This window comes from Cherax quadricarinatus, chromosome 41, assembly GCF_038502225.1.
Source record: "Cherax quadricarinatus isolate ZL_2023a chromosome 41, ASM3850222v1, whole genome shotgun sequence".
NCBI lineage: Eukaryota > Metazoa > Arthropoda > Malacostraca > Decapoda > Parastacidae > Cherax > Cherax quadricarinatus.
The window spans coordinates 6,807,683-6,829,870 of record NC_091332.1 but is presented as its reverse complement, the minus strand read 5'-3'; the positions used below and the strand labels follow the sequence as shown (position 1 = coordinate 6,829,870).

General features: G+C 41.1%; 1 long non-coding RNA gene across 1 annotated transcript; it reads left to right on the top strand.

Annotated features, from left to right (window-relative positions):
- Positions 1–530: 530 nt before the first annotated feature.
- Positions 531–22,178, top strand: LOC138853823 (uncharacterized). The gene is made up of 2 exons (XR_011393037.1): positions 531–1,056; positions 21,731–22,178. It is a non-coding gene; the product is annotated as an uncharacterized lncRNA (long non-coding RNA).
- Positions 22,179–22,188: the final 10 nt, after the last annotated feature.

Here is a 22,188-nt window from a genome sequence, read left to right as displayed (position 1 = left end):
ATAGCCCTTGTGGCTTAGCGCTTCTTTTTGATTATAATAATAATATATGACCCATACAGATTTAGTGCACGTTTTTTAATACGAAATTCTGAGCCAAGGCAGTGGGAGCTGCCCTCTTTTTTTTGGATCAAACCCAATTACCTCATAATCCCCAGGAGTTGTGCGGCTCCTGTGGGTTTTAGCGCTTCCCCATGAAAATATTTAAATACACATTTCTCCTAGAAATGTAGGTCAGAGCGCACCCCACCCCCCCAAATTAAAAATAAACGAATTTCATATTGTATCGTTCACTCTTATTAGATGTGTGCAGAAATTATCGATAAATTTAGGAACAATGATTAAGTTTTATTAAAATTTTCGCTTTTATTCCATAGTCGTGGAAATAGATTTATATGGGTGGCCACGTATTGAATCGAGACGAAATGTTGAGAATTATTAAATGTTCACGGCATGTTGCAAGGTGCAACTTAAAAAGTTAGCTTCGCACACGACGCGTGGGATTTCCTTAAGACTACCGAACAACTGGGAGGAGCTTAACAATGAGCCTCTAAAACTATCCAGAGAGAAGGTGTTTGAGGGAGCAGCTGGTGGTGCAGCAGCAGCAGCTGGTGATGCAGCAGCAGTAGCTGGTGGTGCAGCACAGCTTGTACCAGTGACGAGACGCTGCTGGTGGAAGGTGGAGGGAGCTGCGTGATTGTTATATTGCTGTGTGTGTCGTCTGTTGGTGATACTCTTGCTTGTGTCGAACAGTGATAGTGTCTACAGGAAATGGAAAACGTAATGGTTTGTCACAGTAGTTTTGACTCTTAATGGAGAGAGGTGTGATCAGCGACTGTTAATGGTGGAAGGTTGGTGATGGTAGTGTTAGTACACTCGCCTTGCTAGAAGTAATGACGGTGAACCAAGGTAGTGTGAGGAGTGTACAAAACACACAACACCGGTCAGTCTTTGGACGGAAGTCACTTTGCTGCTTCTGGAGGCTGGGGAAGGAGCCATCCCCAGCCAACATCATCACGTAAGAGGATGTAGACGGTGACGCTATATGGACGAGGTCAGGTAAGAAATCATGAATGTTTTCTTTTTTCGAATAGAATAGAAAATGGATTAAAGGTTTTAGTTAGAGTAGCTCTACATAACTTTTTATTATCTTCCGGGTGACTGTAGACTATTACTCGTGGTCGATGGATTAAAAAGACAGACATGTTAAAAAAAAAATAAATTCACACCGTGCACATTAGATTTTTCCGAGAAATCGGCTTAAAAATGGAGCATTGTCTAAAGGTAAAAGTTTATGTAAAATTAGCCCTTGTGGGTTTAGCGCTTACTTATGATTATAATAATAATTGTGTAATATAACTGCTTGGGTTTTAGCCAGAATTTGCAGGCTACTTACAAAAGAACGATTGTTTTATCAAATAAACTGAATATACATTTGCTTGCTATAGCTCTGCCAGTCAGTCTGACCATTACTAGCTGAAAAGATTTTATTGACAAATTATACTAATAAAATCTTAACTAAATTTAGAAAGGTTGATTAGTGGTTCGCTATTTTAAATTACGCCAGTTTTAATTACAAGGTTAGGCTAAGCTATTTAATTACTATTGATGCAAAGAGTTCTGTACCATTTTTCACACTACTAAGGTACCAATCAAGAAGAAAAATTAAAAAAATATATAAAATTCATCTTATTTGACAGCTGTAGCTATGAAGGTCAGCTCCACCAGGTTGAAGCTTAGCATTAATGTTTGATTGTCCAGTTATCAGCATAGAACAAGCTCACATTACTACTCCCTGAGGATGTGGAGGGTAAAGTGTGCACTGATGCGGGTGAAGTGCTCTTGATCCAAGGCATTTGAGCTACCTTCCTCTTAGAATCAAATTTGAATATTATCTCGTCCACACCCCTACGAGTTTGGCGCTTCCGCATGAATATTGAGAACAGCTAGGATCTAAAATTGAAATTACAAGTAACCATTTTTTCTTGGGTTCTTGTGTCAAAAGTTAATGTTTGTCATAGTGTCAATACCGATGAAAAGTATGAATTTAAAGTTAATATTTTTCTCCCATATGTTTAATAAACTCAGGATTCGCTCTTACTTTTCAGACAGAAATTATGGTCATAGTTGGCTAGTTATTGTTTGGTAGGTCACAAGAGTGGGTAGCAAGAATGAGGAGGACTGGGGTTGGATAAAACACTGAAAAATGTTGAGGGAGTAAGAGAGAAGTAAGAAAGATTAAGTGGCCTGACCACTTTGGGTGGGATTTATTAGTACTTTTGGTCATCGAAAAAATATTTTCGATGTTAAAAGTCCATGGCACGACGTTAACTGTACTTGAAATTACTTTGGTGTATTTTATGGTTTGCCGAGTTTTTTTTTTATTACATTGTATGTAACATCAGTTTTGTTAAGGTGTTTGTAAATACTTAACATAATTCCCCTCAACGGTAGTGTCATAATACTGGTGAGTTCTTGGTCCAAGTTAGTGGCACTATTCTAGTGTACTTTTAATTCCAAGGTTAGAGCCAAGGACGACGACTTGCATGACTACTGGAACCCTGTTTGCTGCCGCTAGTGACAGACTCGTCTCTACGTCTTGCTTTCACCTTCCGCCCAGACCTTCCATTATTTAGTTATTCCTCAGCGTTCAGTGATTTCACATATTACCCGCACTCAGTGATTCCGTACCCCCCCCCATCCCCCCGTCTTCTGCATGAACGTTTCATCTGTTCCTGTGGTCAACAATGTGTCATTAAGATCGACGAGGTCATGGAACTGTCTCAAAACACTCGTCGGCATTCCGACCTGACACCATCCATGGGGCTGACCCAAAACAAAATAATGTCCTCGTTTGCCTCTAGAACTTTCATACCAACTCGCAGGGGCCAGGAGCCGAGTCTCGACCCCTGCAATCACAATTAGGTGAGTACAGGTCATGAGCGCACTTAATATAAACTCGTTTCGCAAGGCTGAAGTCTTATGTCAAGGAAAAGGGTAAGATATGCTTTCCCAGTAAAAAAAAAAAAACGGGCTTAATTATAAATAAATTTTTAAGACAAAGTAAAAAGAAAAAATAAATTAAGCTTATTGAACATTACGAATTACAATAAAAGATCTATCTCATTTTAACACTGAAAGTGAAGGTCCTGTGTTACGGATCTTTCAAGTGATTTAAGCCCCAATAAGTCATGCGGATCCAGAGACTTGTATAGAAAAACGGTCCTCGTAGCTAGCTTCTAAGTAGGCGTACAGATGTCCCATCTGTATGACCGTTATGGGTTTAGCGCTTAGTTATGATTATAATAATAACAGATGTTCCATAAGCGAAGATAACACCCTGGATCAGAATCTGCCAACTGAAGGGTACGTTGACTCCTAGTGGAAATCTAGATGAGACCTGACATGGTCGAGGGTTTATCCACGTACAGCTTGGCTAAATTGATTCGTACCATACTGCTAGTCAGGTACACAGATTTCCATACCTTCAGCGGTACACCTCATAACTCGACGGTACATCTATCGTGGAGTTAGGTCGGTAGTTAACTGTTGAGGTCCGCTTGCCCTCTAGGATGATCAAGCCAGAGAAATAACAGAAAAGAACAAAACACTAGGATATTTAACTCAGTGGATGAGGATCGAGACATTAAAAGATTTCTCATTCAGAAAACGAAATACGTGAAAACGATGTAATTAGTCTATCACCACCACCACCACCCTCAAAAAAAAAAAAAATCAAAGAACTGAAACCTTAAAGAATAGAAGAAACAGATGTTAGACGCAGTACACAAAAGAACGTGAAAACCAAACTGATATATCTAGTCAACATTGATTGATAAAGCTTGTCATTTTCTTTTATAACATAAAACAGGTAGGTATGTGGTAAGGGAGTTGTTTGTGTACGAATGGTATATAATACCGACAAGATGAGAGTAAGACACATGTGCAACATCTGGGTATCTTTATTGTAGACGTTTCGCCATCCAGTGGCTTTATCAATACAAATTCTAGGACATAACTTGAAGACAGAACTATGTACAGAAGATGAGGTAATCAGTCCCTCAACCTAGGAGTAGGTGCGAAGAGCACCATAGTCGTGGAGACTCTGAAGCAGAAGAAAGAATCCTGGCGCTTATATAGTAACGTCAGGTGAAGCAGACGAGGGCAAATTCACTGGTAGGCGGGATTCCCCAGTGGAAGTAGGTCCTACTACTACTAACCCATCTCTTTGGGAAGGACCTACTTCCACTGGGGAATCCCGCCTACCAGTGAATTTGCCCTCGTCTGCTTCACCTGACGTTACTATATAAGCGCCAGGATTCTTTCTTCTGCTTCAGAGTCTCCACGACTATGGTGCTGTTCGCACCTACTCCTAGGTTGAGGGACTGATTACCTCATCTTCTGTACATAGTTCTACTGTCTTCAAGTTATGTCCTAGAATTTGTATTGATAAAGCCACTGGATGGCGAAACGTCTACAATAAAGATACCCAGATGTTGCACATGTGTCTTACTCTCATCAAGGGAGTTGTTTATTGGGAGGCGCGTCACTCCATCCCTCTGGCAGGGTGCCAATGTGGTAAGATAGGCCCTAGCATTAACAAATGTTCATTTGGGGCTGCTTTCGTGTGGCGGGGTGGAATTTTAATTGATAGGGGACACGAACCTCTCTTATGATTCGTCTGATTTTCTAGCGCCTTTCCTTTTGCAGAACTTCAGGTTTGCTCCCCTGTCTTAAACTTAACCCCTCTCCTGCTTTGTCTAAAATGGTTAATATTCCAGCACAACAAGCTTTCCTGCCGCGGTAAGTTCAGGTGTGGTATAAACCTTGGTAATAAATACACGTTATTAAAAACTGAAAGACATAACTATTTAAAAAACGTTTCGTCCTTTTCAAACATACAATCAGAAAACTTAGTATACACAGCAGGCATCATGACCTTGTCTGACATAAGAATAAACACTCAACACTGGATGCAACCTTTACGAACACCTCTGCGACTGAGAGGACGGGTAAAATAAATCATGACCCGTGTTTGATGGTGCACGTCATCATGTACCAAGTATTTTGAATTTTGTAGTCTCCAGGCCCATGCGTTTTATATTCTACGGCGATTTGAGGTTCTGGCACACATCGACTCCAGGTTGAGACGACTGATTCGTCCTCGTTCTCAATCCTCTCTCTTAAAGGGCCCCTCTTTGTTTGAGCATTTGATGCTCATTCAGGGACTGAAACCGTTTCCTGAATAAAGAAATCCCAATGTGTAAGTTGCTAATCTTTCAGACTTTATAAGGGTTTGGTTTAGAAAGACACGTAAAACACTATAATAATTTATTAGAAAGTATTCGGTCGGACTACTTAAATACGAGGTAGAGACATTATAGGGGAGTGATGTGAGCACGTGACTAGAATCATAAAACATAAGAATGGGGGAACACTGTAGAAGGCCCCTGGCCCATGCGAGGCAGGTCCTTATCAAAACAACCCCCCTATGAGAGGAGGGGAGACAGAAACTGGGATCTGGTTGTTGGGGGTGTGCAAAACATGGCCAAGTTTTTTAAATTTTTTAGTTTCAGTGTTGGGTTTATAGTGTGGGACGGGATTAGTGAGGCTTTAGGGACCCGGCGTCTGAGGTCGGCGCGGGGAACGGGGGCCTCGTTTCCAGTTTACAAAAGCCCCTGGAGTTCTGTGGGGGACAGGCGTACCATCGTCCTGTTTGAGGCATTTCGATGCTCATTCAGGCGGACTGCAAGATTCGCCTGTCTCGCTTCAAAATTTTTGGGACAAAAACCCGGGGAAGGAGACCCCCGGTAAGAGGGGGGTTCGTGAGGTCTTTGATAGAGGATGTTTTATGGGGGAAAACGTTGATGTTACTCATAGAAGTGCCCGGCGATTTTCGTGGCAAATCCCACTGGGAGATTGAACTGTTTGGGGGCTGTCCGGGGCTTTGTTGGGGATAGCTTGTTTTGATCGAACCGGATGAAGAAAGGGGGAACTGAAGACGAAAGGCTTGTTTGGCTTTCTTTCTTAGAAAACAAGGGCTGGATGCAAAACCTCAAGAAGAAGCCAAATGAGGACCCCTCTTAGTGGGGGTGTCTTGGGTGAATAAAAGTGATAAGATCGCCCTTTGTGGTAGGTTTTCATAATTTTAAGAAAGTTACTGTCGGGAGTTTCGACAGAACGTCGAGGAGGAAGTTTGCCATCATTTTCGAGTTCGGAAACTTTATTGAGGGTTCAACGCATTGATCTTGTTGAGAAGGGCCGAATTGAGACGCCGGATAGAAACCAAATATCATCAACGTATCAGCCAGGAACGTTAAAAAGGGGAATTTCGTCTCCAAGTTTCCATGAAGAGGTTGCTAAAGCACGAGCGGGCTGCCCTTTCCATCCCAAAGCTTTGTTTGAAAGGTCCGATATTGGAAATTAAAAAGGTTCCAAAGTTTGATGAAACTAGAAGAGGAAAAGGAGGTCGGTTTTCGTGAGCCTTGTCTCAGAAGTTGATTGGCGCGGGGAATTGAAAGGGGGTGGACATCGAAGGAAGCATGCTTTTTTTTTTTTGACATTCGGGTTAAAAGGGAGAGAAGGTCCCCTGGGGTTTTTGAGGGGGGTTTGACTGATGGGCCCCGAAGGCTGAAAGGTTTTTGGGAAAGGGTGGCCGGCTGTCTGTGGGTGCCCCCCTTATGCCCGGAAGTGAAGGCCGGGATGCCAGGTTTGGTCTTAAAAAGGCCCACAGGCGTGGGGTTTTGGGGACCTGGTAAAGAGATTTTTTTCCTTTGTTTTTGTTTTTTGGGATCCCAGAGGTTTTTTTGAAAGGACCTGCCTCATGGGCCAGTAGGCCTTTCTAAGTATTCTCCATTCTTATGTTTTTATAAATTTCCTCTGGCAGGGCCCATTCATTTCCCCGCCTATATATAAATGTTTTTTTACCTCTTTTGTTAGGGTCAAGGTCCAGCCCAAACGTTTTTAATAAAAGAGTGTTTGCTTACGTGTCTTTCAACCAATTTGGTTTTAAAAAAGTTTTACCCCTTTTTGAACTGCAACAACTAGGGACATAGCATACAGAAAACCTTTCTCCCCCACTCAAAGCAATCCCCGAACCGAACATCTTCCTAAAGATAGGCTGAGATGATGATACCAGGGCCCCCCTCAACTGACCACATCAGACCCCCTTCTCCGCGTTTACCCCACCTACTGGCATCAACAAGAAACATAATCTGGTTGATATGGTAACCAAGAACCAACCTTTTGGAGACTCCGAGTTTCAAAAGGGCTTTGTCCAAGGAATTATCACTGCTGCAGCTACTGAGCCTTCAAGACCGGTCATTCCCAGAAGATACATCCAAGCTCTCAGGAACTTGGCCAACAACGATGATATCGTCATTACAACCGCTGACAAAGGAGGTGGTGTGGTGTTACTCAACACTGTCGACTACAACAATAAAGTCTTAAATCTTCTCAACGATGCCAACACATACCAGCCTGTATCGGAATCAGTGCTACTTCAAAGTACCCAGACTTTCCTTCAAAAGGCTCGTAGCATCTTACGAAAATCAGAACAAGGCAAAAAACTACTTAAACTTTTACCAGGTCAACCGAAACCAGCACGCCTGTATGGCCTTCCTAAGACACACAAACCTGGCATCCCACTACGGCCTATCACTTCGGGCATAGGGAGTGCACCACACAGACTAGCCGGCCACCTTGCCAAATACCTTTCAGCGCTTCTGGGCACTATCAGTCAAGCCCACCTCAAACACTCAGGTGACCTTCTCTCCCGAATTTCCAACCTGAATGTCAAAAACAAAAGCATGGCTTCCTTCGATGTCACAGCCCTCTTTACCAACGTTCCTACTGACGCTGCAATCAACATTCTGAGACAGAGGCTCACTGAAAACCACAACCTCCCTTTACCTCTTCTAGATTTCATCAATCTAGTGGAACTGTGTGTTAATTTCAACTTCAAGTATCAGGACAACTGTTACAAACAATGCTTTGGGATGGCAATGGGCAGCCCGCTCAGTGCTGTGCTTGCCAACCTCTTCATGGAAAACTTGGAGACAGAGAAATTCAGCACCTTCATTCCCAACACCGTTACCTGGCTAAGATACGTTGATGATATATTGGTTTTCTATCCGAGGCGTCTCAATATCCAGGCCCTTCTCAACAAGATCAATGCAGTTGAACCATCAATAAAGTTTACACTTGAACTCGAAAATGATGGCAAACTTCCTTTCCTCGACGTTCTACTGTGCAGATCTCCCGACAGTGACAAACTTCTCTTCAAAGTGTATAGAAAACCTACCAACAAGGACGATCTTATACACTTTTATTCACACCAAGACACCCGCACTAAGAGAGGAGTCCTCATTGGCTTCTTGAGAGCTCTTCGCATCTCCAGCCCTTGTTTTCTAGAAGAATGCACTTACATAACAAGCCTTTACACGTCTTCAGTTCCCATCTTTCTTCATCCGAGATTGCAGACTCAAGGCACAAGCTATCCTCAACAAACCGCCCATGGAACAGCCCCCTAAACAGTTCATAGTACTCCCATGTGGCGATGTTGCCACGAATACTCGCCGGGCACTTGCTATGAGTAACATCAACGTTTCCACCATAAACACATCCTCTATCAAAGACCTCACTACGAAACGCAGCCCCACACCTCTAACTTCTGTCCCAAGAAATATGTAGGCGAGACAGGCAGAGATCTTGCAGTCCGCCTGAATGAGCATCGAAATGCCTCTAACAGAGACGATGTAAGGTACGCCTGTGTCCTCCACAGAGACTCCACGGGACATTTGATGAACTGGAATGAGGCACAACTCGTTCTCACCGAACCAGACTTCAGACGCCGACGGTGCCTAGAAGCCTCACTAATCGCCGTCACCGACACTATAGAACGCAACACTGGAAACTACAAAATTTCAAAAACATTGGCATACATGATACTTAAGCAGCACCAACCCAACAACACAGGAGTCACATGATTTCATCGTCTACCCGTCCTCATCATAGGCAGAGGTTGTTTTGATAAGGACCTTCCTCGCATGGGCCAGTAGGCCTTCTACAGTGTTCCTCCATTCTTATGTTCTTATGACATTCCTCAGGTCACGTGCGTCACATCTCACTCTCCGCCTATATATATAATGTCTTTCTACCTATGGACGACACTGCAATGAACACATTACGGGACCGACAATTCATCATATCACCGTCTCCCTCCTTGCTGGCGAAACGTTCAGTTTTTGTTAAACAATTGGATAAGATAATCACATCTATTCCAACGGATGAACTGAAGACCTCTATCGAAGACCAAAACACCTGGGCCTCTGTAGACACCATCACACGAATTCCTAATGCCTCATCTATGATCAAAATCACCTTTTCAAACATAGATATGGCTACCCAAGCGCTCTCTAATGGACTAGCTATATCATATTACCACATACATCCACGCCACATTGAACCTGAACGTTTTGCCCATGTCTCTCCCTGTTGGAACTGTTACTCTTATCAACATTCAACAAAGGACTGTCCCATTAAAGACAAAAAGTTCTGTTCTACTTGTGGAAAAGAAGGTCATAACTTCAAAGCCTGCACCACCACCAATGCCACTCCAGCATGTCTTAACTGCAAGGGTACTCATCATACCGTTGCAGCTAAATGCCCACTACGAAAAGAAGTAATGTCGAAAAAAATTAAAGAAGAAACCAAGAAGAATAGTCCCAAATCGCCGACATATACCGCCATTTCAAAACTCCAGTCGGACACCACCAGAATTCTACAAGCCACACAGCAGTCATCTCTATCCAGCAATTCCCTTTCTGCACTCTGACGCTGCTCCCTCTAAGGTGTTGTACTGCATGATGTATGCACACCTTGCAAATGCAGCAAACCCAGGCACATTCAACACTACAATTAACGAACTATTCCGTCTTAACATGCCGTCATTCAACTTTCCTGACTCGCCAACATCACAGGACTTCCTCAAGATTATCCCAAACATCGCTAACTTCACATCAACTTCAGGCCCAAATCCTAACTCTGCCCCAAAAAACACTCCTGAACCACGCCCAGTGACCACTGCCACCTCTCAACAACCACCAACAACCAGCCAGACCGCAAATACTCTAGACTCCCAGCCTCCTCTTGACACAATCACTGTAGAAACAATTGAACAAGAATTTCCTGACGAATCCCCCGACGAAGCAGATAGCGACGACTCCAGCACACCCTCTTGGGAAAACCTTTCTACACCTCTCCCTCGAACGCTGACACCATGACCTGCTCTGAACTCTACAAAGGCCTCGGTGATGGAACAGTCAAGTATGCCTGCGAATCACCTCTTCACTTCACACTCACGCAAGTTCTTGAGTTCATCAAGCCTCTTCGTTTCACTTTTTCCAACAAAACAACGCTATACCACCTCTCCAGGAGCAGCTTCAAGAAGTTTGCAAATGGCTCCACTGCAAACCTGCCTCCTCAACTACTAAAATAACCTCCCACATGTCTGCTGCCCTCTCCTGCGACCTGGAAACTTTCAGCTCTCGAGACTCAAAGACCTCACCTACCACGAGACTGGTAGGTAAGACACATAGGCAGCAGATGGGCGACTTTGTTCCGGGGCGTTTCGCCTACACAGTGGGCTTCTTCAGTACAGAGGGTAGGCAGGAGCAGTGGAGATGTGGGGACGGTGTGATCGGTCCATCGCCCTTGAAGTCGTGGAATTTGGGGTTGTCGGTCCCTCAGCCTGGAGAAGTTCAGTTCCATACACAGCTCTCTCTCTTCCCGTTTTTTTCTCCAAGTCTGTCCCACGATCGCCTTAGCTGCTGGGTCAAGCCCTGGCTCTATTTCTACGACTAAGAACACTCCTCTCCAGCGCTATTCTTCGTCTGTCCCGTCTTTCCCGCTCATCGCATTGGGATCTTACCTGCACTTGCTTGCTTGCTTGCCTGTATGTTAGAAGTGATCAGGGTCCCAGGACCGAAACGTTTTCTAATAAATATGTTATAGTGCTTGCTTACGTGTCTTTCTAAACCAAGTTCAGGTGTGTTACGTGGAGCAACTTCCATCCAGTGGTCAGGATTTTGTTGCACGTCCCCCCCCTCTTTACCAAGTCACCTCTCTCCTGCACAGTTTACCGCCGGGCCCTTCACCACGTGCAGCTTGGTTGAGAGTTTTGAATCTGGTCTGTCTGTTGGCCAGCTAATTAAAATCACTTTCCTCGGGTTTCGCCGGCTCGCATTCTCAGAGACTGTTAATGTGCTTCCTACGTTTTTTTGGCGATCCCGGTCCGGTCCTTCGAGGGACTTTGCCGTTAGCATGTCTCCTTGAGTGCATGGTTGGTGTAGCAATGATGTGGGTCTGTAGGCCATTCTCAGCTGGAAGCACATATGTATCGTTTCCAGAAGGTGAATTTTCCTAGCCTGTTGTGTCCTTGTCAATAGGCGGGGTTGCAAGTTCTCCTCCCTGTTTTTTATGGGGGCTGGGTTTGACACCCTGAGACATACTTGTACTTTCTGCGGGTTTCAGTCGCTACTTACACTTTCCTGTGTCCTAGTCGCACTCGACGATACTGATGATTTCGGCTGTTGTCAAAACCCATTACACACTACCGTTTAACCCGAACAGCGACGAAAAAAAAAATAAGTTACCAATTGAGGGTGTCTGGGCGAAGATCATTTCTTTTATTGCACAGCTGGTCATATTCCGAAGTGAATTTTGAGAGACCTTGTGAATAGGAAAGTGAAAAAATCGTGTTTACTGCATTTAAGAGCAAAAGAAAAGAGAAGCACTGCAACAGGCATGCTGACCCATAACTTTAGGAAATTAACATTCTTTATGCACAAGCAAAAACTAGCGATGTTTCAGAACATTCTGAATAAGTTTGAATCACTTCGGAAAATAGACTGCTGTCTGCTTGATACAGATGACTGTCGATTGCCAGGTTTACGGCCAAGATGACTTATTTTTTTTTTGTCTACAAAACATACATTTTGAAATTGGGGTCGCAACCATCGGAATAGGTTGACGCATGCTTCCCCAGTCATTGCTACCCATACTTGGAACCTGAAGTCCTCCTGCGTATGTCTGGAAATCAATGCAGTTTTTCTAGTAATTCTGTTTGCGTTTATATATTTCAAATCAAAGTTTATTCTCTATAAGGATTACAATGCGGGGTTTACAGATTTTGGTTATTGTGTGGTTTACATGTAATAAAATACTAATTACAGAGGGGGCCACTAGAACACCTAGCAAGGCTAGGCATTTCGGGCAAACTTAGATTAATTCTTAACCCTAAATTATTACAAATTGTGGAGTAAGTTGACTAAATACTAGGTGACTAAATACTAGGTGACTAAATACTAGGTGACTAGATACTAGGTGACTAAATACTAGTTTACTAGTGAGTTAAATACTAGGTGACTAGCACTAGTGAATGCTTTAGTTTGTGAGTTTAGCACTGTGAATGCTTTTGTTTTGGCACAATACATAGTTTCTATATTGGAATATCACAGGCAAACTTGTGACTAGTTAGGAATCATTATTTTAAGATTAAGATACGTATTTCTGTGCTTATAGCCAAATGGGTGAGTGAGTGAGTGTGTGAACCACCAGGTAGTTTCACGTGACCGGGTTACTGTATCCTTTAAAAAGCTTGCCATTTGCATTTGCCTTTTGGTAATATTTCTTTAAATTAAAAGATGGACCTCATTGGAAACAAATCCCTGACTTTTTTTTTTTTTTTTCTTTGGGGGGGGGTTATCCAAGGTAATTTACACTATATGATAATTGTACTTGTGTATACCTGTTCCTGAATAAACGTAATGGTTTATAATGATATCCAAAACGTGTAAGAATATTAAAATAGTTTAATTCATTTGACAAGTACATCCTGTACAATAAACGAGCTAACAAGCACAACCTGTTCAGTAATAACGTTCCTAGACGTGTATGTGTGTTTCTAGTTACTATTGCTATTTATTACACAGTCTTTCATATCCTGGGTTATATACTACACAATTTATTATATAAAACTATTGTAAAACCTTCAGATTATGCATGAAAGTTGAAAACTTTCTCGGTGTTTGACTTTATTAGGTTATGTTATTATTATCTGCATACAAGTTACTACGTAAGACAATTGTAGAATAATAAGAAAATATTATAACCTTTATACTATAATAATAAGGTAAAAGGACCCCAATGGAAATAAGTCACTCTGTCTGACTTTTTTGGGTTATCCTAGGTTCTCTACACATATGCTGCTATGTATGATAATTCTATGTAACTGTATTGTGTATACCTGAATAAACTTACTTACTTACTTACTTACTTATTGAACCTGAATAAAAACTTTAAATTCTGCCTAGTCTCTCATGATGTGGCACTGGGGATGAATCTTTCGATCACTTGGGTTAAACAGTGTTATATCTGGCAAGTAACTGGATAGATGAGTGTGGACACAGCCTTGGTCTTCGAAGGGCCTCGGTAAACCCGTCTGATGATCAATGTACCAAAATATTTTATTCCACCCTAATATTGGTTCCGTTTTCTTACGTGCTTTTTAATCATAGAAAATGCGTACATTTAATGAGTAACGATTAATTTTTTAAAAGTATGTAACTAATAACAATATACGTAATGTCTTTATTTCTACAAGTACATGTACAGTGTGTACAAGCCTAGCTGACATCAATGACATAGTACTATATAGAAAGCCGCTTGTTATGAAGAGCATTTCGGGCAAATTAATTCAATTTTGTCCCAGGATGCGACCCACACAAGTTGACTAACACCTAGGTACCCATTTTATTGATAGGGAACATAGACAACCGGTGTAAGGAAACACGTCCAATGTTTCTACCCTCGCCGTGTGAAGTGAAAGCTTTAGGCACCAGGCCACGGGCCCACCGTCATAATCTTCGGAGGATAAATTTTTGTTGGGATTCTTAAAACGGAGGATTAGACACTATTGATAACTCAGTGTGTAGACGAATGGTTTAGAGAACCGACAAGTTGATAAATTAGACACATATGCAACACTCGGGTATCTTTATTGAGGAAACGATAGTGCGTGATCAGGCACTCTCGGTCTTATTTCTATTGTGGTCCTTTAATTTTGTCCCCCAGGATGCGACCCACACCAGTCTACTAACATCCAGGTACCTACTTACTGCTAGGTGAACAGGGACAGCAGGTGTAAAAATCATGGCCAACATTTCCACCCTTGCCGGGGATTGAACAATAAGCACTCAGTGTGAGGCGAGTGCGTTAACACTCGACTAACATCCGGGTACCTACTTACAGCAAGGTGATCAGGGGCAACAGGTGCAAGGAAACATGGCAACATTTTACCCATCCCGGTCCCTCAGTCTGATTTTCTTTCATTCGTCCAGGTCTCTATTTTTTCTGCAAAGTAATTTTATTTTGCAAATGTTGTATGTGTATTCTGTTTTTTTTATAATGATCACACGAAGTATAATTGAGACGTTATGATTTATTATCTTTCTTTCATAAAAAAAATTAAACCTGCTGGGGGGGGGGGTCTTTTATCAGTCCTGATACAGAGCAAGCTAAAACTTTGTGCAGAAGCACTAGAGAACCTTGGACCAGTGGAGGAGTATGTGATACAATGTGACCTCACGAAATCGCAATAACACGATTGTAAACTAACCACGAAACGGGTGGAGTTAGAACCCATGGCAAGTGAGTCGTAAAACTCCAGAAATGTGCCTAAGTTACTGGGCCAACTGGCTACAGTAAGATTCATCCGTGTTTTTTTGTTTATGATGCAGTGTGGTATTGTGTACTGCGCCTACCACAGACAGTGCTTTTATTTACTGCACCTTATCTATCTCCAGTATATAAGCACCCCTCTTCCTGCCTGTGTTTAAGCTATATTATGGTTATTATAACTTTAATTTTAAAGGGGTGGATCGGTAAGCCAGCGGAAGGCCTCGGTCAGATGATCAAAAGTTCCAGTGGCGCGTCATCATATGACTAAGACCCGCGTCAGGTAACGCTTGTTATGTTTCCTGACAAATCATACCTAGTCTAGCCTGTGATTCAGATTTATAAAGACTACGTTGTTCAGCAGCTGCTCCTGTGGTGAGGGACTGATTACCTCGCCTTCAACTGTTTTCCGTATGCAGATGTTCTGTTAGGCTGAAGAGATGATTACCTGCTCTTTATAGTCTTCCATTTGTATATCTGTTATGTATTGATAAGAGTGGCTCGGTTAGCAACGCACTCGACTCAATGAGTGTCCGTGATTCAATCCCCGGCACGAGTGGAAAGGTTGGGCATGTTTCCTTATACTTGTCCCCGTTCACCTACCAGTAAATAGGTACCTGGGTGTTAGGAAGAGTACCCATTAAGTTTGCACTCATCCATTTGTGGTTGCTGGGGTCGAGTCGCAGCTTCTGGTTCCGCCTCTTAGCTTGTTGGTAAATATGTTTATAAAACTTTGAATCATTGGAATACTTGTGATAACTGGAAAATACGTCTTTTTGTCTCTTCATATTTTCAGCCCAGGTGCGTATTTTCAAAAAACAAGTTCACATAGTTATTGTACTTTATAAGACCCAAGTTGCCGATTTTATTAAAAATTGATTTCCATTCGATAACTAAACAGTGTCTCATCACTTTAAAAGATTAATACTGATGCATTCCACGAGAAATATGACTATACTGTAAGTTTATACTATTCGTGGGCAAATTTGAAATTTTAATGAAATCGTTAACAAATAGATTCGTTGAATTCAGAGCAATTGTAGAGAATTTTAATTAGAACTGAACAAAACTGAGGAATATTGAAAATTCGCCCTTTTATCGTTTTTAATTTTCACGAGTTTAGTGAATTCTTCAGTGCCGCACCACACATTGGTAGGTACAGTGTTCTAATTTTTAATTTCCGATCAACTACGACTAGATGGAGGTTCGTGGAAGAACTGAAAAGCGCAGGTGCCCACGGCTCAATTTTACATAGATCATTTCCGATCGCCTTTAAAATGTCATCAGTTGTGTATGCATCCCGCTCAGGAGGAGGCTTAGGTTAAGTAAGGTTTGTCAGGAAACAGGACAAGTGTCTCCTGACGCGGGTCTTAGATGATGACCCGCCACTGGAGCTTTTGGTCATCTGACCGAGGCCTTTCGCTGGCTTACCGGTCCACCCCTTTAAAAATTATGGTCAAAGTTATAACCATTTCTTATATAGAGAAGTTAATGTTGCTGGAGTGTGCAAGTGCCATTTGCAACTTTGAATCTTGAAACGATAGTTTTTTTTTTTTACATTGTTGCATTATTTTGCCTTGACACTGGTGAAGGGCTCTTGATCTAAGGAACTGAACTTATCCTCCCTTTCTAATCTGAATACCTCCTGTGCCACAGGCGATATATGACCTCTACTGGTTTAGATTATAACCAAACGCTAAATCCGTAAGGATCATACAGCGCTGCTATTAGTTTAGAACTTTCTTCTGACTTAAACAAAATCTGAACGGTATCAGGCTTCATTGGACGGTTGAGATGATTTTGTGGGGTTTAGGCTATGTAGGTGCAAATTTTGTTGCATTCTGTGCAGTAACTGGAAAATGTTTCCTCTGGTAGGCTTTAAACTTTTAGTACTAATGTGGTTCTTTTTTCCGAAGGAAATTTTGCCTTCGCTCTAGGTTGTGTAAGTTTTAGTGTCCCAGTTTTATTAATCATATTTGTGTGAAATAACTGGGGAATGTCTTGTTGACGTTTTTTCAATGGAAGTTACTTCGACTATTTTGGGTTATCCAAAGTAATTTACACGTTAGTGTGTATGATAATTTGTGTAACCATTTGTGTATCTGTACCTAAATAAACTTGTGCAAGAAAGGTATAAAATACCAACAATATGAAAGTTAAGACACATGTGTCTTAACTAAATAAACTTAGTGATTTACTATAGTTGGTTATTTGGGATTAAATGTACATAATATATTTTATGTGCATGTAACATGTGGGCCCACAAGACCATTTTAAAAAATGTATGTTATGTATCCAAGTTTTAAATAAAACTTAATTCAGAACTCCTGATCAGTTTCAAAATTTCAGCCATTGTGCATCATACTTAGGTTGGTATTGTTAGTGTAGGCGCCATTTTGCCCCTTGTAATCTAGAAATGGCATATTCTCATTTTACATTAAATAACTAGAACATTCCTTGATGTTGGTGAGAGGCTCTTGATACAAAGAATTGAACTTATCCTCCCCTTCCTTGGATCGAACCTGAATACCTCCCTTTCCCTGGGAGCCGTGTGATCAATTGGTTTAGTGGTTCCCTTTGATTAAAATAAAACTTTGGCACCAGTTTTTGAAGGCTGATGAATCTTATGAAATATATAAAACTTCCCCTTGATTTTAAGCTGTGGAAGTTTTTATTTGTCATATTTATTAAAGTGGCTTCCGTTAAGTAACTGGAAATTATCTCATCTGATCAGAAATAAGTCAGTGCTTGACTTTAGTATGAACTAATAATGTACTTTCATGTGCCTATAACATCTGTGTACCTCAAGACCATTTAAAAGAAATTGTGTTATGCACCCAGAGCCTAAGTGGAAGTTAATTACTTGAACTTTAAACTCTGGTCAATCTTAGAGAAAAGTTTTGATCTATTTTGGCTTGGTTAGGCCCTAATTTGCCTTAATGGAAAAAACCGGGGAAAATCGAAATAGTTTTTTTTTTGTGGTATATACTTTGAGTGCTTCGTCCGAGTGCCTTTAACCTTTCAACACTGATAACTTGATAATGCAGCTTCTGAGCGGATTCAATCTTAGTGCTTTGTGTATTTTGCGATATCTGTTTTTTCTAAGATAAGAGAATGCCTCTTTAAGTTGGCTTAAAACTTTCAAAGTTGGTGATTTAGTGGATGGTTTGAGTTTTGGGCTATACCTGCAGGAATTTACCATGCTGGTAGACAGTAATAAATTATACAAACAATTCCATCATGCCAGTTTTTCCATTTTTATAGAAAAAGTTTCTTAGGATTTTAGCAAATTTCATGTCGGTTTTCAATATTGCTTAAAAATCACTCCATAGGTACTTGTTTATTATAATTAAGAATATGCCTTGTAAAATGTAAAAATACACCATATGAAGTCCTGTTAGGAGCAGAACATTAATGAAAATGGTACTAATCAAACCATTCTTTAATTTAAGGTTTATATACAACATTTATTCACATTTGTGGAAAGCATTTGATTAAACAGATAATTCCATCATGTCAACTTTCAGTTTTAAGATTAAATATTGGTTGCTGCAAAAACCTGAGCTATATACTGTGTTTTAGGATTGAACGCTTTAAGAAATTTGTTAGTGTTGAATAAAATTACTCCCACTATATTTTTTTTTTTGTATTTTAGAATAAGTAATGGAATAAATGCCCTGCTGCCATAAAGGCTTCAAGCACTGTTGAAATTAAAGGGAACAGAGGGTCCTATAATATGCTATAATGTTTTTTTTGGACCTGACGAGCTGTTGGAGTGTGAGCAGGGTAATTTGTGAGGGGATTCAGGGAAACCGGTTAGCCGGACTTGAGTCCTGGAAATGGGAAGTACAATGCCTGCACTTAAAGGAGGGGTTTGGGATATTGGCAGTTTGGAGGGACATCTAAGCTGTCGCATCTGACCGCTTCTGCAAAGACAGTGATTATGTATGAGTGATGGTGAAAGTGTTGAATGATGAAAGTTTTCTTTCTTTTTGGGTCACCCTGCCTCGGTGGGAAACGGCTGACGTGTTTATATATATATATATATATATATATATATATATATATATATATATATATATATATATATATATATATATATATATATTCTAGGTAGTAGGTTGGTAGACAGCAACCGCCCAGGGAGGTACTACCGTCCTGCCAAGTGAATGTAAAACGTAAGCCTGTAATTGTTTTACACGATGGTAGGATTGCTGGTGTCCTTTTTTCTGTCTCATGAACATGCAGGATTTCAGGTATGTCTTGCTACTTCTACTTACGCTTAGGTCACACTACACATACATGTACAAGCATATATATACACACCCCTCTGGGTTTTCTTCTATTTTCTTTCCAGTTCTTATTCTTGTTTATTTCCTCTTATCTCCATGGGGAAGTGGAACAGAATTCTTCCTCCCTAAGCCATGCGTGTTGTAAGAGGCGACTAAAATGCCAGGAGCAAGGGGCTAGTAACCTCTTCTCCTGTATATATTACTAAATGTAAAAGGAGAAACTTTCGTTTTTTCTTTTGGGCCACCCCGCCTCGGTGGGATACGGCCGGTGTGTTGAAAGATTATATATATATATATATATATATATAATGTATATATTGCACACTCTTAATCATGATAAAAAGTACATGGAGTAATTTTTAAGAGTATCGATGACCTAAAGGAATTTGGTGAAATCCTTGAGTTATAGCTAAGGTCTTTTGAGACTTTCAAATCTCTCTAATCGAGATTTTGAGTTGACGTAACGGAAATGTTTGATCAGTTGCTTCCCACAAATTTGGAGAAAATCTTGCATATACAGGTTTCATTGAAGGTTAATAAACATCTTAATGACTGCTCTACTTCCACAAGGACTTCACACACTGATGAAATACGAGGAAAAAAGATGGCCTTATAACAGCCGGAGAGCCCACTCTCAATGTAGTGACGACTTTTTTTAACCGAGATTCATTACACAAACTTTCCCGTGCCTAAGCACACGAATCCAACCATTTCATCTGAAAGTTTTCTTGGCGTCAGTTTCCCTCCATTATGTGGCGTTGAATAACCTGAACAGATGGGTTTAGCTCTCTTGTGTGACCTTCAGGTTCTTTGGTGCCAGTGAAGGGCTCTAGATTTCAGAAACCGAGCTTCCCTCTACTAGGATCAAACCTGATTATCGAATACTCTCCAGGCGATAAATGGCCGCTACGAGTTTCAAATTTCCTCACGAATATTTTCTGAATATTTTCGCATAAAATGCTTTAAACATATGATATTCTTCGCTTCTGTAAGACATGATGCACTTAACTCGCTTTTATGACGTATTCTGAAAACTGTTATAGGTGCTGGACACAGGTGTATGCACAGTTTTGCTTAGAATAATGCTGGATCACCCTTGATGGGAAATGGTAGATTCTCCATAAAAAGTAAATGCGTGTGAAAGTACAACTTTCATCTTTGCTAAAGCAAATAAAAGTTAGATTAAGTTATAAAGTTAAAATCTTCTAACTTCAGACTGCCTTCAGTCTCTCTTTAATTATAAAATATTAGATATTACGTTTATTCTTACAATGATAGGGAAGCGTTAAATACGTAGGGGGCGTCATACAGCTCGTGAGAAATGGAAAGTACTGTAATTATGAGTGATCTAAGGAAGGGTAGCTCCAATTCCTAGGGTCAAGGCGATCACCCCCCTCCCCATATCATCTCCCTCTGAAATTAATTAATTTCGTTAAAATTTGGAATGAAAGCAAAAGAGGGTGAAGGGCAGGCACTCGGTGCTGGTGAGTGGCAGTCTAGACTCCTCCAGGTGGTCTTCGAGCTGGTGAGGGACTTTTGATCAAAATAACTGGCCTGACCCTTTGAATCGAAATTGATTGCCTCTCGGTTCCCCAGGCTCTGTATGACCCCGATCCCCCATACGGGTTTAGCACATCATTCAGAATTAAATTTTTATTGTGTGCGTTAATAGTCTTAAAACCATTTGAGACAGACTGATTTATATACTGGAGACAGTGGAAGATAGGTAATCTCTGTATTAAACTGAAGGAAAGTTACTGATTGGCGAAACGTCTCGTGTCCTATTCATGAACTTTAAAGCTATATAATTACGTATTAGACTCGTGGGGAGCGCCAAACTCGTAGGGGCTAGATAGAACCTACACAAATTTACATCACAGGAATATACCGACGAATATGAGAATAATAATTTGCGGTTTATCGCATTTTATTGAGAAGACGTTTGGTCCACCAGAAACTTTTATCAATTCTCACAATGATCAGGAAACATATATATATATGTGTGTGTGTGTGGTATGAATATAATGCAGAGAATTCGTAGTTTGGAAGTTAGGAGGAGGTGCTGGATTACCAAAACTGTTGTCCAGAGGGCTGAGGAAGGGTTGTTGAGGTGGTTCGGACATGTAGAGAGAATGGAGAGAAACAGAGTGACTTCAAGAGTGTATCAGTCTGTAGTGGAAGGAAGGCGGGGTAGGGGGTAAAGGAGGTTTTGTGTGCGAGGGGCTTGGACTTCCAGCAGGCATGCGTGAGCGTGTTTGATAGGAGTGAATGGAGACAAATGGTTTTTAATACTTGACGTGCTGTTGGAGTGTGATCAAAGTAACATTTATGAAGGGGTTCAGGGAAACCGGCAGGCCGGACTTGAGTCCTGGAGATGGGAAGTACAGTGGCTGCACTCTGAAGGAGGGGTGTTAATGTTGCAATTTAAAAACTGTAGTGTAAAGCACCCTTCTGGCAAGACAGTGATGGAGTGAATGATGGTGAAAGTTTTTCTTTTTCGGGCCACCCTGCCTTGGTGGGAATCGGCCAGTGTGTTAATTAATATATATATATATACACCATGTGAAGAAATAACAATCTTCACATGGTATATAGATACCAGCAGTGGTGTCCATGGTCAGTTTTATTTTTGACTAGTTCTTTGTGGTGTTGGAAGTTATGTTGGCTTTGGTTAAGGATATAAAGAGTATTGTTTGTCTTAACAGGCTGAGCTACAAGTTTCACAAGTGTGGACTCGAGGATCAACGAAGACAGAGATGCCTGCCAGCAATATGACATGAACACCGCTTACACTACTGGCAGCAACACAACTATTTGCTGAACTTTCCCAATGCTATAGCAGTTATCAGGGAAGTGGACAAGTGCAGTAAACTGCACTTGCAATTTTCTGGTTATCACGACAAACTCCCTCACACAAATAGGTTCATTCTTAATTTTAGAATCACTGGGTGAACTTATTCCCACCAATTATATTACTGCTGTTACATAAAAATTGTGTGGAGGAGCACTCCAATATACCTATTGCTCCAACAACAGGTGACATCATCCACCCATTTCACCCCATGCTTCTCTGTATATACACAGTTTCCTTAGTGTGAGAACTGGTACTCCCTGGTGGACCAAACTTCTCATTAAAATGCCATAAACGGTAAATTGTCTTTTT